General features: G+C 36.0%; 1 pseudogene across 1 annotated transcript; it reads left to right on the forward strand.

The window, feature by feature from the left end:
• Positions 1 to 2,476: 2,476 nt before the first annotated feature.
• LOC309968559 (SNRPN upstream reading frame protein-like) lies at positions 2,477 to 2,731 on the forward strand (annotated as a pseudogene). The gene has a single exon. The product of its transcript is annotated as an SNRPN upstream reading frame protein-like (transcript).
• Positions 2,732 to 12,339: the final 9,608 nt, after the last annotated feature.

Consider the following 12,339-nt stretch of genomic DNA (forward strand, 5'->3'; position numbering starts at 1 on the left):
TAGTTTCACAAACTACCCTTACCACTTAATGCTCCCACCAGTGCCATTGCCTTCATTCCTAAGGCCATAGCAAGTTATTTACATTGTCCTTTACAACAGTAAGTATTTTTCACCTCTCTTAGACATGATCGATGTAAAATGCAGAAAGCAAAAAATAATTCAATTGGAAAGACTGAGTCTCTTGTTAGTGTCAGGATATTTAAACATTTAGCTCAAGTATTGATTCTTTTTGCATTTAAATCAATTTTAGATGTTAACAATAGCTAATCTAATTGCTAGTGACCCTATAATTAACATAAGAACACAAATCATGGGCATCAAGTACGTACTAAAGTCAAATAACAGGTAATTTTTTCCTCTTAATTCTTTGAGGGTATTGATTAAACCCAATGTAATTTCTCTTTTCAAATGGAATTCCAGCTCTTATTTGAGAATGAAGAAGTAACAACATCCCCTGTAAAGGGCTATCAGACCTCCTTCCATGTCAATGGAAAGGAGGAAACGAAAATTAAACATCTCAGCCAAAGCGCAGATGGGAAACTGGGTAAGCTGATCAACCTCTATTTTGATTACTACATTTGTTAGGGCTAAATGCTTGATCTGTGTTTGAGAATGGCAGTTACTCTGCTAAAAAGAAAGGAAATGAATGATCCCATCAACATTGTGATGTAGTTGAGATTTATCTGCATCAAATCTAACTCTGTTTGAGATAAGCTGAAAATCTTGATCTGTTTAAAAGGTTCCAATTTGGCAGAACTTTCTTCCCTGTCAGCACCGAAAAAAGTCTTTGAAATGCATAGAAACTCTACAAATGAAAGGAGGAGTACGAATGGAGTGAATACGGTCCCAAACATTTTGTAATATTCCACAAGTCTTTTCCACAGCCGCATTTTTCTCCCATGGTTACTCTACGCTCATTTTAAGGGAAAGGTATTTAGTGAATCAGAAACAGGAAGTTGGTCTCTACTGGAGCCTATAGCATCTTTGCTATGATGTTAATGATTTGCAGAACCTCTTCCTCTCCACTCCCAACTGATGTGAAGTGGGCCAAGGTTAAGTTGATGGAACTACTTAAGCATTCCCTCTAGCTTTTCCCACAAAGATCAGCACAAGGATCAGCAATGGTGTTGTTTATATTACGTTGATTTACTATATCATGCTGCCCCTCACTCCTAACCTCTATGATTCATTCACAGTATTTCACCAAATGCACTCATAAAGTGGGGTTAATCACACTTGCCTATTATAGTGGACAGCTATTGCTCTTGTCTTAATCTTCAGATAAAAGCATTTGAATCTCCTCTGAGGAATACAACTTCCCTACTCAATCCACGGTGTTACGAATACAGATGTTTTCATCCCCAACTCCAAAGATGGGCACATACATCAGGACTGATGGAACCAGAGCCCGGACTCCTGCTGTCCTTGGTCTTTGGTGCCCTGCCCCATCCTTCTATGCAGCAATGGATTTTGCTCCCAGGCCAAGTTGGAAACATCATCTCTGAAGAAATTTAGTCAGTGTATGTGGTGTATTCATGCAATAGTAATTCAGAGTAGAGGTTGGCATACCAGAGAGGACCAAATTTGCATTGGCATTTAGAGAGAAGCCCAGACTGACTACCTGCCCCCAGCACCCTAAAGTAAATCCTATCATCCACATTCCTATTGACAAACACAAAATCTAGCTCTAAGTTTGGAGCTGAACAAAGAAAACCTCACCAAAGCCACCTATATCAATTGGACTTGTCCTTGATTCACAAGTAAATGAGTAAAAGACCATGTGTTGGTAGGAAATTCTGTACCTCAAGTTTATTTGGAGAACAACCAAAATAAATATCAAAATAACTGACCTAGACAGTGGAAATATAAATAATTCATAAAACATAAGAAGCTACAAGGAATTCTCATTAATGTCCAAAAAGAGAAGATAATGTATTCATTTAAACCAAAAGAGACTACTATGAAAAAAGAGCAGGTGGAAAACAATGAATTCATGGAGATTAAAAATACAATCACCAAAATAAAAAAATAACTCTAAGGAATGCAAGAAAAAACTTAAGAAAATCTCCTGGAATATAGAGGAAAAAGACCAGAGACAGAAAACATGAAGGGAAAAATGTCAAGAGGAGTAGAGCAACTAAAAGAACCAATCAATACCTGTCCAACAGGAGTTCCAGGAATACAGACAGAGAAAAAAAATTTAAATAATAGAAGAACATACCCCAGAGTTGATATAAGATATAAAAATTCAGATTGAAAGGGCTTATTAAGTATAGAACAGGATGAGTTTGTAAAAGAAAAAAGATTCATTCTGAAATTTCAGAACAGGTATAAAGAGAACACACCAAAAGCTTTGGGGCGGGGGGCGGGTTAGGGGAAACAGGTTACTACAAACAAGTAACAATTTCAGGGATTCCATTGACACATGGGATGCAAGAAAGCAATGGGGTAGAGCAGAGCAGACCAGCTGTGGGAGATGCTTGACATTCCAGCCAGAGAAGTGGCCATTGGTGGAGTAGAGCAGGCCAGGGACCACTTACACCTGAGACGGATGATAGACCAGCACATACCAGAGGTAGAAGTCCAAGTAAAATGTTGAAGGAACAGCCTCATTGAGCAACCAAGAGTGTCAGTCGTACCCAGTGCAATCTAGCAGCTGTAATTATCTGTAGTGGATTTCCAGGTGAAACCAAGACAGGTATTCTTAGCTGAGACACCAAGAGGTGGTTAAAGCAGTATTGGAACATCAAGATAGCTTATTCCAAGTGAAAAATCAGACAATGTAATAAAGATATTATCCAAGAAAAAAAAATAGAAAAGCAAGCAAGAAAGCAATGAAGTAATGATTTCAAACAACTAGGAAAAAATATATATATATATTTTTTCTTTATTTTTTGCGGTACGCGGGCCTCTCACTGTTGTGGCCTCTCCCGTTGCGGAGCACAGGCTCTGGACGTGCAGGCTGAGCAGCCATGGCTCACGGGCCCAGCTGCTCCGCGGCATGTGGGATCTTCCCGGACCGGGGCACGAACCCGTGTCCCCTGCATCGGCAGGCGGACTCTCAACCACTGCGCCACCAGGGAAGCCCAGGAAAAAATATTTTGAGCATAAAATTCTATACGCAGGCACACTATCAACCAAGTGTGAAAGTGAAATGAAGACATTTCATACATGCAAAGACTTAGAACGGTTCTTATGTATCTCTTCTGAAAAAAGTTGAAAAGTACCAAAATACACTTTAGCAACACCAAAGAGGAATCCCATGACAAAGGACGACACAGGATCTAAGAAACAGCAGAAGAAACCCACAAAGGCCATAAAAAGAAATAATGGGGATAGATTTGTACAATGTGACAATAAAATAATCTATTTAAAAGTAAGCATTCTGAACTTCCCTGGTGGCGCAGTGGTTAAGAATCTGCCTGCTAACGCAGGGGACACGGGTTCGAGCCTTCGTCTGGGGAGATCCCACATGCTGCAGAGCAACTAAGCCTGTGAGCCACAACTACTGAGCCTGTGCTCTAGAGCCCGTGAGCCACAACTACTGAAGCCCATGCACCTAGAGCCCGTGCTCCGCAACAAGAGAAGCCACCATGATGAGAAGCTCACGCACTGCAACGAAGAGTAGCCCCTGCTTGCCCCAAGTAGAGAAAGCCCACACACAGCAATAAAGACCCAGCGCAACCAAAAATAAAATAAATAAATTTATTAAAAAAAAATAAAAGTAACCATTCCAAAAACAGTATAAATAAAAACTGGAATAATTATGAAGCATTTTCTCTTTCAGCAAGAGAAACGGAGGAACAATTACAGACTGTGAAAATTGTGGTCCATAGATGCAATAAGCTAAGACAAGGCATTCATTTGAGAAATGGATAAACTGTAAGAAAAGAATATCCATTTCAATTTGTTACAGGAAATTCTCAGAGTAGCACAGGTTTAGGAACATAAAATTACAACTCCTTCTCTATGGATTCAATCATCCTACCTATATCTGTAACAAACAAAGTTACGTAATCATAATACTATAAATGCTATTATTTGGACTTGAATTTCATAATGAACTTATAAAGGAAGTATGGAAAATTCAATTATAGTTACAAAAAATGTAAGTGTTGTTAAAAACTAACTATGCAAAATGAATCACAAAGTTGAAAAGATTTCTGGTTTCTGGTCAGTAATATAAGGTGTTTGAAAATCATCACTCCATCCTAACAACAAAAAAAAGCTGAACAAACTGAAAATCAACAGCTCTTCTTAGATCCATCAGAGAATTGAGGTCACAAGGCAAACTGCTGCCCTCAAAACTGGAGAGACAGACAGGCAGATAGAATCATAATTTACTGGAGGAGAAACCTACATGGAAACCAGACTACATTCTTTAATCCAGGACATCAGGACCAGTTTTCAACAAAAAGTTACAAGGCAAACTAAAAGGCAAACAACACAGTTTGAAGAGATGGAGCAAGCATCAGAATCAAATTCAGATATGTCAGGGATGTTGGAATTATCAGACCAAGTATTTAAAACAGCTATGATTAATATGCTAAGACCCCTGGGCTTCTCTGGTGGCGCAGTGGTTGAGAGTCCGCCTGCCAATGCAGGGGACACGGGTTCGTGCCCCAGTCCGGGAGGATCCCACATGCCGCAGAGCGGCTGGGCCCGTGAGCCATGGCCGCTGGGCCTGCGCGTCTGGAGCCTGTGCTCTGCAACGCGAGAGGCCACAACAGTGAGAGGCCCGCGTACCGCAAAAAAAAAAAAAAAAAAGAATAGATGGGCAAGAAGAAAGATGGAAATTCTAAAAAGGAATAGAAAAGAAATCTAGAGATCAAAAACAGAAATGAAGAATGTGATAGCTTCTGATAGACTTTGGTGGGCTCGTTAGTAGGCTGGACATGGCTGAGGAAGAAGCATGAGGATATGTCAATAAAAACTTCCAAAACTGAAAAGCAAAGAGAAAAAATGGAACAGAATATTCAAGTTCCATGGGACAACTAAAGAAGGCATAACATAGGTATTCCTTTCGGGAATGTCAGAAAGACAATTTCCTCAAATTAATATTAGACACCAAATATTAGACACACATCCAGGAAGCTCAAAGAACAATAAGCAGGGTAAATGTCCCCCAAATTACACACTGGCATATGATATTCAAACTGTAAAAAATCAAAGATTAAAAAATTTTGAATGAGGCCAGAGGGGGGAAAATATCTCACCTATAGAGGAACAAAGATAAGAACTAACATCTGACTTCTCAAAAATTGTGCAAGTAAGCAGAGAGTGGAGGGACTTCCCTGGTGGTGCAGTGGTTAAGAATCTGCCTGCCAATGCAGGGTACACAGGTTCGATCCCTGGTCCAGGAAGATCCCACATGCCATGGAGTAACTAAGTCCGTGTGCCACAACTACTGAGCCTGTGCTCTAGAGCCCGCGAGCACAACTGCTGAGCCTGCGTGCCACAACTACTGAAGCCCACGTGACTAGAGCTCGTGCTCTGCAACAAAAGAAGCCACCACAATGAGAAGTACGCGCACCGCAAGGAAGAGTAGCTCCCGCTCACTGCAACTAGAGAAAACCCATGCGCAGCAACTAAGACCCAATGCAGCCAAAAATAAATTAATTAAAAAAAAAAAAGAAGAAGAGAGTAGAGTGAAATATTTAAAGTGTTGAAGAGAAAGAAACATTAACCTAGAATTCTGCATCCTGAGAAATTATCATTCAAAAGTGAAGGAGAAATAAAGACTTTCTCAGACAAACAAAAACTGAGAGAATTTGTTGCCAATAGACCTGCCTCGTCAGAAAGGTTAAAGGAAGTTCTTCAGGGAGAAGGAAAATAATATAGGTCGGAAACTCAGATTTACATAAAGAAAAGAACATTAGAGGAAGAATAAGCAAAGGTAAAATAAAACTTTTTTGCTAAATCTTAGTTGATCTAACAGATAAAACTTTGTTCAAAATAATAAAAGCAACAATGTATTCTATGATTTTAGCAAAACGAAAAGAAACTGGGAGGCAGAGACAGAAGGAAGTTAAGAGAAGTGTAGGGACACTAATTTCCTCATCTTACCTAGGAGAGAATCAGATCGTTGATGGATCAAGAAAAAAAGAGGTTTCAGTATATTTTTGTAAGCTAAATAGTAACTTATAAAATAATCAAAATTGCATGGGGCTTCCCTGGTGGCGCAGTGGTTGAGAGTCCGCCTGCCGACGCAGGGGACGCGGGTTCGTGCCCCGGTCCGGGAAGATCCCACATGCCGCGGAGCGGCTAGGCCCATGAGCCATGGCCGCTGAGCCTGCACATCCAGAGCCTGTGCTCCGCAACGGGAGAGGCCACAATAGTGAGAGGTCCGCGTAAAGCAAAAAAAAAAAAAATTGCATGAAAGGGTAGGGAACTGAGAAGTGTTAAGTGGGCTAAACTCCATATCTTTCATGGAAAGCAGCCAAGAGTATACCCGACAGTTGATAAACCAAATAATAGAGACATAGAATACTATTTAGAGTTCTAGATATGTCCATAAGGAGGACCAAAACCAGAAATGGTCCAAAGTGGTTAACTCCAAGGGATGGACTCACAGTTGTGAGCTGGAGAGTAGAGAGCAGAGACTTTTTCTTGTCAATTTATACACTTCTAAATTGGAGGTTGAATTTTTATTTGCATGATCATGTCTGTTATTTAAATATTAACAAAAAGTAGAATTCTACATAGGAAACCTATAGGATAAAATTTCAGAGGAAAATCCATGGCAATAATTATATTATTATTTTGCAAGAAAGACTAAAAATAGGTGGTCAAGATTTCAACTCAAGAAACCAGAAAAAGAAAAACAAGCCCAAAGAAAGTAGAAAGAATTAATAAAGATGAAAGTGAAAACTAGTAAGGGAATAACAATAGAAATGATAAAAGCAATAGCTGTTTTTTTTTAAGACATTAGAAATATCAAGAGAGATATTTGTAACTTTAATCAAAGACAAGATTTTTCATTTCAATGGTGAAAGAAAAGTGCATTCCTTTCCTTCTGAATGTGCGAGCCTTTACACATACTTAAGAGTACAAGTAAAACAAAAGCAAGGTTTAATGCTCTATAGGTCATCCAGGCATTTAGGGCCATGCTACCATGATAGATGATAGGTAGATAGATAGATACGTAGATAGATAGCAACAACACTGCTTTATTTCAGCATTAATTTTGACCTAAATTAAAACTGCTGCCTTATAATCAAGTTTATTCAGTCAACAGTCTTTTAAGTTCAACAGGCTTCTACTAATTTAGAAGACAGTGAAATTACTTTAAAAAAATCTTATTATAAAGCACATTGATTTAAAGGCCCAGATTCCAAAAGGAAATTGTCCTAATATAGATTTAATAACATATAAATATAATAAATAAAAATTAATATTCTATGTAAAATAAACATTTGCTAGGAAAACATAAATTGCTAAAATTGATTTTAAAAGAAATAGCCTGAATAAAGTAGTAACAATTTAAAAACTGTTGTCAAAGGCCCAGACAACTTCAGACACAAGTTCTTCCAAATTTGCAAGGAAAGGAAAGGCAAACTAAAAAAAGAGAGAGAGAGAGATTGAGAAATGAGAGCTTCCAAATTTAGCATCATCTTGATACCAGAACCTGGCAAGGGAGGCATTGAAAAAGAAAATCAGACCATGGTTCTTAACCTGGAGTCTCTAGACACTGGGATATTGATGATGGAACTTTAAGAGGATCCCCAAATTCTTGAAATAGTATGGATGATTGGGAGTATATGATATACATATTATATATATATATATACATATATATTATTCCGAAGAGAGAGTACAAGGCTTCCATCAGATTTTCAAACATGTATATGACCTACAAAAAGGACCACGACAATAGAGCAATTTCATCAATGAGAATAAATATGTTGTAAATAAAATATCAGTGAAATGAAACCAGCAATGTATTTAAAAACTATTATATGACCTAGGAGGTTTTACACAAGGATTTCAGATAGTCACCACAAAGAAATCTATTTATGTTAATAGTGATAATCTCTGGGTAGCAGGAATATAAAATTTTATTTTTGCTTTTTCTATATTGTCTAATTTTACTATAGTGAATGTGCATTACTTGTATAATAATAAAAGGTTATAAATAAATCTGGTAGCACATTTTAAAAACTATTATTGAGAACATTTTTAAAAAGCCATATATATATATATGTATATATAATGTTCTCTATTAATAAAGGAGAAAATCCACAAGTACATGTTTATGGAGAGCAAAAAGGTATTTAATAAATTTTAACAGACATATCTAAGAATTATAGAAACCAGAAATAGAATACTTGCTTAATGAAATAAAACACAGTACTAAACATCATATTTTTCTTAAAAAATGAATTATTAAAGGCACTCTGATTAATATTAGGAAGAAGACAAGGATGCTTCTATTGCTGATTTAGCCAAAATTATTACAGAGTTTCAAGCTAAGCTAATAAATACAGGACAGAAGAGACATACTAGCTTGAACCATAAAAAACTGTCAATTTGTAGGACAAAATGGTGAAATAGCAATTTCATATGGTTCAACATAAGACAAATTTGAAAGGAAGAGACATTTATCATTATTTGCAGATGATTTGAGGTCAGCCTAGAAAATCCATGGGAATAATAAAAAATAGTTACAAACAACTATGAGAGTTCTATAAAGAGATCAGTTAAAAGATAACAGCTTTCCTAGATTCCTAGTAGTAGTCAGATAGAAGATTTAAATTTTTTAAATATAAAATATACATAAATATTTTAAATATAAAATCAATATTTTAATAAATAATATTATAAACTTAAAAATTTTTAATGTAAAAACATATAGAATCTATAATAGCAATAAAAACTATGTAATGCCTCAGAATAAATTTAACAAGAATTTTGCAAGATTTATGCTAATAAACTCTAAAATTTACCTGAAGGTCTTTGCATTAGTTTCCTGTGGCTGCTGTAGTACACCGCCACTAACTGGCCAGTTTGGTTCCTTTATAGAGTCTCTGAGGGAGATACTGTCCCATCCCTCTCTCCTAGCTTCTGGTCGTTGCTGGCACTTCTTATCACCCCTTGGCCTGAAGATGCATCATTTCGATCTCTAGCTCTATCTTCACATAGTCTTCTAGATCTTCACAAAATCCTCTATCTTTGTGTCCTTTCTGTCTCTTGTAAGGACTCTCATTTGATTTAGGACCACCCTAATTCAATATGATCTCATCTCAATACTTACCTTAATTACATCTGCAAAAATCCTATTTCCAAATAAGGTACATTTTGGGGTTCTGAATAGACGTGAATTTTGGGAGGACACTATTCAACCCATTACAGGCTTAACATGACCTGAAGAAATATACTATGTTCCTGAATAGGAGGACTTAACATTTTAAATATATCATTTTGTAATTAAAAAAAAAAATACTAAGAGAGCAACAAAAATTAAACGGAGATAAAATACAATACAATACAATACAATATTAATTACTATAAAAGGAGACAGGAAGGAGGAATAAAGACAAGATGAAACCAATAGAAAACAAATAGAAAGATGATAAACTTAATCCCAATTATATCAACAAACTCACTAAAAATAAGTAGCTGTCAGACAGTTTTTAGAAAAGAATAAATTATATTATGTTCATTAAGCACACTTTAAACATAAAGACACAGATAACTTGAAAGTATAATAATGGAAAAAAGATATAGCATGGAAACACCAATCAAAAGAAAGCTGGGGGCTTCCCTGGTGGCGCAGTGGTTGAGAGTCCGCCTGCCGATGCAGGGGACACGGGTTCGTGCCCCGGTCCGGGAAGATCCCGCGTGCCGCAGAGCGGCTGGGCCCGTGAGCCATGGCCGCTGAGCCTGGGCGTCCGGAGCCTGTGCTCCGCAACGGGAGAGGCCACAACAGTGAGAGGCCCGTGTACAGCAAAAAAAAGAAGAAAAAAAGAAAGAAAGAAATCAACACAGAAATTTAAGTAGGAAATCCCAGAATGTATTAAAATTAAGAAACATACTTCTAAATGACCTGTGGGCCAAAGAGGAAATCACAAAGGAAATTCGAAAATATTTGAACTGAAGAAAAATGAAAATAAAACATATCAAAATTTGTGGGGTGCAGCTAAAGCAGTGCCTAGAATGAAATCAATGGCTTCTAATGAATACATTAGAAAAGAGGACTAGTTCAAAATCAATACTCTAAGCTTTCATTTTATGAATACAGAAAATGAAAAGCAACTTAAAAACAAATAGAGCAAAAGAAAAAACAACAAACAAATAGAGCAGAAGGAAGGAAATAATAAAGAATGTACTGCAATCAGTGAAATAAAAAGTATATATACAATAAAGAAATCATCACAGATGAAAATCTGTTCTTTAAATAGAGTAATAAAATCTATAATCTCCTGGAAAAAATAATCAATAGAAGAGAGAGAAGACACAAATGACCAATATCAGGAGTTTCAAAATATGATGTCACTACACATTCTACTGATATTAAGAGAACATGATGACAACTTTTTGCCAATAAACTTGACAACATAGACAAATTCTTGGAAAAAATACAAGTTACCAAAACTGATATAAAAATATAAAAATATTAACACTCTGACATATGTTAAAGAAATGGAATTCATGGATAAAATTCCATAAAGATCATCCAGGCCCACGTGACTTTCAAGGTAAATTTTTCCAAATATTTAAGGAGAAATAATAATCTCTCTCAAACCCTTTCAGGGATTAGAGAAAAGAGGAACACTTAACTACTTGTTTTATGAGGCTAACATAAATCTGATGCCAAAACCAAAATCCTTTCTGCATGTGGAGTAAAAAATTCTAAATAAAACATTAGTAAATTTAATAGAGATGTAAAAAAAAAAAATTCATAATGACCAAGTATGGTTCATCCCAGGAATGCAAGGTTCATTTAACATTCTAAAATAATCAATATAATTCTTCACATTGACAGAAAAAAAGAAAAAAACATATAATTATCTCAATAAATACAGAAAATGGATTTGATTAAAAAAAAGAAGACCCACTCAGGAAAAAGATGCTCAGCATATTAAAATAGAATGGAATTTTATTAATATAACAAAAACTATCTACAAATAAACCCCAAACCAAAACATCACAGCTTACATATCTGATGGTGCAATATTGAGTACTTTCCCTCTGAGGTACAAATGCAATTCCGTGAAAGAAAGCATGGCTTTTTCAACATATGAGGCTAGAATTGTTGTATATCCATATGGGAAGAAAACCTCAAACTTGGCTCCTACCTTATACCACATATAAAAATTAATTAAAGATAGCTCATAAGTATAAATGTCTAATTAAAATATCAAATTTCTAGAAGAAAACATAGAACATCTTCATCATTTTGGATAGACAAAGATTTCTTAAATAGGTTACAAAAGACAGTAACCATAAAAGAATAAAAACATAACTGGACTTAATTGAAATTAAGAACTTTTGTTCAGTATGAGAACTTTAGTATGAGAATGAAGAGGCAGGTCACATACTAGGATAATATTTTTATTATCTATATGTCTATCTATCTATCTATCTATCTGACAAAAGGGTTATATCCAGAAGGTATAAAGAACTCATACAAATAAGACAAAAAAGCACAAACAATTTAAAGAATGGGCAAAAGGCTTGAACAAGTATCACACAAAAGAGATTATCCAATAGCCAATAAGTATATGAGAAGATGGTCAATGTAATTATTCATGAGAGGGATGCAAATTAAAACCACAAGATAGTATTATACATCCACCAGAAAGTCTAAAATTTGAAAGACTAAAAAAACCAAGTATTGGGAAAGATATGGAGCAGTTGGGACTCTCCTACAATTGCTGGTGGGAGTTTAACTTTAAAACACAATTAAGCAGTATCTTTTAAAGCTAAATTTACTTCTAGTCCCTGACTCAGCAATTGTACTTCAGGTATACGACCAAGAGAAATGAGAATATATGCCCAATAAAGGACACGTGTAGGAATGTTCATAGCAGCTTTCTTCATTATAGTCAAAAACTAGAAACAACTTAAAGGTCCATCAACAGGAGGATGGATTACTAATCTATTGTGTATTCATATAATGGAATACAAAACAATAATTTGAAAAATGGACTACTAGTCCACAAAACAACATGGATGAATCCCACAGATATGTTGAGCAAAGGAAGATATCATAAAATTGTTTGATTTCATTTATATTAAATTCAAGAACAGGTCAAATGAGTTGATTTTGATAGAAGTCAGAAGAGTGGTTATCCCTGGGGTGGGCAGGTGAAGTGGCAAGAGGCAACTTTCTGAGGT

This window comes from Leucopleurus acutus (assembly GCF_964270905.1).
Source record: "Leucopleurus acutus genome assembly, chromosome: 1".
In the NCBI taxonomy this organism is placed as follows: domain Eukaryota; kingdom Metazoa; phylum Chordata; class Mammalia; order Artiodactyla; family Delphinidae; genus Leucopleurus; species Leucopleurus acutus.